The sequence below is a fragment of the Triticum urartu genome, chromosome 1A (genome assembly GCF_056163025.1).
Source record: "Triticum urartu cultivar PI428250 chromosome 1A, HENAU_Tu73, whole genome shotgun sequence".
Lineage (NCBI taxonomy): Eukaryota > Viridiplantae > Streptophyta > Magnoliopsida > Poales > Poaceae > Triticum > Triticum urartu.
The window spans coordinates 502,270,862-502,276,302 of NC_141873.1; positions in this window are offsets into that span (position 1 = coordinate 502,270,862).

Genomic DNA, 5,441 nt, shown 5'->3' on the forward strand with positions numbered 1-5,441 from the left:
TAGTTAGTTACTGAATTGTTTTTGATCGATTCTCCATGTCTGGTTGAGATCAATGTGAATTAATTGATTCTGATCTTTGTTGCAGGGGGTCTAGAATGTGAAGAACCTACAAGGTGGCTACCTCCTTGCTCAAGAGCGAAAATTACACGCAACCAGCAACCGCTAATCAACCATCAACAAATTAATGTATCTATCAGCCATTTTATTATGAAGAAGATTTAGTCAGCTAGGTTCAGAGATGAGGTTAAACTGAAAGTGATTCTTTCTACTTCTCCAAAAAGATAATTCCGCTGGAGAACATAGTTGAGTTGCGCCATGCAATAGGATATTAGTGTAGTTCACAAAGGTTTCAGCAATAAATTATGTCTTAAATCATCATTAACATGACATGTGATTGTATCTTGCACTAATTCCAGCTGCTAAGTTCTCTAAATAGTAAAGAAAATATTCTAAGTGGTATATGTTCTCAAAACTAATGCGTGCTGGAAATAGATGTTCACTAGCATGATTCCTGATTTAATCTTCAATTTTTTTAAAGTGAGTGAGGGTGTGTGATGGAAATAGATGTTCATCTTATTGAGTTATATTTTCACGAATATGCAAAGCATGGGTATTTTTTCATTGATAGAAGAAGAGAGAATGAGTACAAGTGAGGTACAACACATGCAGGAACGCAAGGTGTGAACATGGTGCCCAAAATAGAAAAAGAAGAGAGACAAGGTGCTTGGCCCGAACAAGCAAACAACACAGCTAAGCCCACTAACTAGAGAAGTAGTCCAAACCAGGTAAAGTCAGAAAACCACGAATTCACCACCGGCGACACCGCGAGCACGCAAGACGACACCTTCAAGAAGGAAAAAAACATCGCGGCGCCATTGTCGTCCGATCTCGAGGATGGGCGCGGGGAGAGGCCATGACAACACCTCCAGGGAGGAGACGGCACTCGCGAGTGTCGCCGTTGCCAGCATCGACAAGCCGAGTAGGGATTTCTCCACGGCCTATGTCTGAGCAATCCCAAAGCCAAAGCCACCGGGTCGGAACCGGGAGTCGAAAGCCACACGTAGGTTGAAGAACCACCACCACCAGAGGGAAGCCGCGCTGGACACGCGAACCTTGGGCATGACAAGGGGTGGGGCAGCAAGGTGTCCGGGGTTGGGGGAGTCGGTTGGGCAAAAGGGGGCCGATGCAGGGAACACGACGGTGATCGATGACGCCGACAAGCCAGGAACTGGAGGAGACGCAGATCCGGGCTGCTGGGGCCAAAGCCATCAGGACACTGGAATACGCAGGTCGAGGGCCGCCGGGTCCGGAGCTACACCAGCGAGGGTTCCAACGCAAGGGCATGAGCTGAAGGAAATATGCCCTAGAGGCAATAATAAAGTTATTATTTATTTCCTTATATCATGATAAATGTTTATTATTCATGCTATAATTGTATTAAACCGGAAACATAATACATGTGTGAATACATAGACAAACAGAGTGTCACTAGTATGCCTCTACTTGACTAGCTCGTTGATCAAAGATGGTTATGTTTCCTAACCATAGACATGAGTTGTCATTTGATTAACGGGATCACATCATTAGGAGAATGATGTGATTGACTTGACCCATTCCGTTAGCATAGCACTTGATCGTTTAGTTTGTTGTTGTTGCTTTCTTCATGACTTATACATGTTCCTATGACTATGAGATTATGCAACTCCCGTTTACCGGAGGAACACTTTGTGTGCTACCAAATGTCACAACATAACTGGGTGATTATAAAGGTGCTCTATAGGTGTCTCCGAAGGTACTTGTTGGGTTGGCGTATTTCGAGATTAGGATTTGTCACTTCGATTGTCGGAGAGGTATCTCTGGGCCCTCTCGGTAATGCACATCACTTAAGCCTTGCAAGCATTGCAAATAATGAGTTAGTTGCAGGATGATGTATTACGAAACGAGTAAAGAGACTTGCCGGTAACGAGATTGAACTAGGTATTGAGATACCGATGATCGAATCTCGGGCAAGTAACATACCGATGACAAAGGGAACAACGTATGCTGTTATGCGGTCTGACCGATAAAGATCTTCGTAGAATATGTGGGAGCCAATATGAGCATCCAGGTTCCGCTATTGGTTATTAACCGGAGATGTGTCTCGATCATGTCTACATTGTTCTCGAACCCGTAGGGTCCGCACGCTTAAGGTTTCGATGACAGTTATATTATGATTTTATGAGTTTTGATGTACCGAAGGAGTTCGGAGTCCCGGATGAGATCGGGGACATGACGAGGAGTCTCGAAATGGTCGAGACGTAAAGATCGATATATTGGACGACTATATTCGGACATCGGAAAGGTTCCGAGTGATTCGGGTATTTTTCGGAGTACCAGAGAGTTACGGGAATTCGCCGGGGAGTATATGGGCCTTATTGGGCCATACGGGAATAGAGGAGAGAGGCCAAAAGGAAGGAGGCGCCCCCCCTCTGGTCCGAATTGGACAAGGGGTGCAGCCCACTTTTCCTTGTTCCTCTCCCCCTCTTTCCTTCTCTCCTACTCCAACAAGGGGAGGAGGAGTCCTACTCCCGGTGGGAGTAGGACTCCCCCCTTGGCCCTTGGCGCGCCCTCCTCCTAGGCCGGCCGCCTCCCTCCCTTGCTCCTTTATATACGGGGGCAGGGGCACCCCATAGACACAACAATTGATCATTGATCTCTTAGCCGTGTGCGTGCCCCCCTCCACCATAATCCTCAATAATATTGTAGCGGTGCTTAGGCGAAGCCCTGCGACAGTAGAACATCAAGATCGTCACCATGCCGTCGTGCTGACGGAACTCTTCCCCGACATTCTGCTGGATCGGAGTCCGGGGATCGTCATCGAGCTGAACGTGTGCTAGAACTCGGAGGTGCCGTAGTTTCAGTGCTTGATCGGTCGGGCCGTGAAGACGTGCGACTACATCAACCGCGTTGTTATAATGCTTCTGCTTCCGGTCTACAAGGGTACGTAAACAACACTCTCCCCTCTCGTTGCTATGCATAACCATGATCTTGTGTGTGCGTAGGAATTTTTTTGAAATTACTACGTTCCCCAACAGTGGCATCCGAGCCAGGTTTTATGCGTTGATGTTATATGCACGAGTAGAACACAAGTGAGTTATGGGTGATATAAGTCATACTGCTTACCAGCATGTCATACTTTGGTTCGGCGGTATTATTGGATGAAGCGGCCCGGACCGACATTACGCGTACGCTTACGCGAGACTGGTTCTACTGACGTGCTTTGCACACAGGTGGCTGGCGGGTGTCAGTTTCTCCAACTTTAGTTGAACTGAGTGTGGCTACGCACGGTCCTTGCGAAGGTTAAAACAGCACCAACTTGACAAACTATCGTTGTGGTTTTGATGCGTAGGTAAGAACGGTTCTTGCTAAAGCCCGTAGCAGCCACGTAAAACTTGCAACAACAAAGTAGAGGACGTCTAACTTGTTTTTGCAGGGCATGTTGTGATGTGATATGGTCAAGACATGATGCTAAATTTTATTGTATGAGATGATCATGTTTTGTAACCGAGTTATCGTCAACTGGCAGGAGCCATATGGTTGTCGCTTTATTGTATGCAATGCAATCGCACTGTAATGCTTTACTTTATCACTAAGCGGTAGTGATAGTCGTGGAAGCATAAGATTGGCGAGACGACAACGATGCTACGATGGAGATCAAGGTGTCGCGCCAGTGACAATGGTGATCATGACGGTACTTCGGAGATGGAGATCACAAGTACAAGATGATGATGGCCATATCATATCACTTATATTGATTGCATGTGATGTTTATCTTTTATGCATCTTATCTTGCTTTGATTGACGGTAGCATTATAAGATGATCTCTCACTAAATTTCAAGATAAAAGTGTTCTCCCTGAGTATGCACCGTTGCCAAAGTTCGTCGTGCCCAGACACCACGTGATGATCGGGTGTGATAAGCTCTACGTCCATCTACAACGGGTGCAAGCTAGTTTTGCACACGCAGAATACTCAGGTTAAACTTAACGAGCCTAGCATATGCAGATATGGCCTCGGAACACTGAGACCGAAAGGTTGAGCGTGAATCATATAGTAGATATGATCAACATATTCATGTTCACCATTGAAAGCTACTCCATTTCACGTGATGATCGGTTATGGTTTAGTTGATTTGGATCATGTGATCACTTAGAAGATTAGAGGAATGTCTTTCTAAGTGGGAGTTCTTAAGTAATATGATTAATTGAACTTTAATTTATCATGAACTTAGTCCTGGTAGTATTAGCATATCTATGTTATAGATCAATAGCTCGCGATGTTGCTCCCCATTTAATTTTTATATGTTCCTAGAGAAAACTAAGTTGAAAGATGTTAGTAGCAATGATGCGGATTGGATCCGTGATCTGAGGTTTATCCTCATTGTTGCACAGAATAATTATGTCCTTAATGCACCGCTAGGTGACAGACCTATTGCATGAGCAGATGCAGACGTCATGAATGTTTGGCTAGCTCAATATGATGACTACTCGATAGTTTAGTGCTCCATGCTTAAACGGCTTAGAATCGGTACTTCAAAGATGTTTTGAACGTCATGGACCATATGAGATGTTCCAGGAGTTGAAGTTAATATTTCTAGCAAATACCTGAGTTGAGAGATATGAAGTCTCCAACAAGTTCTATAGCTAAAAGATGGAGGAGAATAGCTCAAGCAGTGAGCATGTGCTCAGATTGTCTGGGTACTACAATCGCTTGAATCAAGTGGGAGTTAATCTTCCAGATAAGATAGTGATTGACAGAGTTCTCTAGTCACCATCACCAAGTTGCTAGAACTTCGTGATGAACTATAATATGCAGGGGATGACGTAAACGATTCCCAAGCTCTTCGTGATGCTGAAATCGATGAAGGTAGAAATCAAGAAAAGCATCAAATGTTGATGATTGACAAGACCACTAGTTTCAAGAAAAGGGCAAAGAGAAGAAGGGGAACATCAAGAAGAACGGCAAGCAAGTTGCTGCTCAAGTGAAGAAGCCCAAGTCTGGACCTAAGCCTGAGACTAAGTGCTTTTACTGCAAAGGGACTGGTCACTAGAAGCGGAACTGCCCCAAGTATTTAGTGGATAAGAAGGATGGCAAAGTGAACAAAGGTATATTGGATATACATGTTATTGATGTGTACTTTACTAGTGTTTGTAGCAACCCCTCGGTATTTGATACTGGTTCAGTTGCTAAGAGTAGTAACTCGAAACAGGAGATGCGGAATGAACAGAGACTAGTTAAGGGTGAAGTGACGATGTGTGTTGGAAGTGGTTCCAAGATTGATATGATCATCATCGCACACTCCCTATACTTTCGGGATTAGTATTGAACCTAAGTAAGTGTTATTTGGTGTTTGCGTTGAGCATGAATATGATTTGATCATCTTTATTGCAATACGGCGATTCA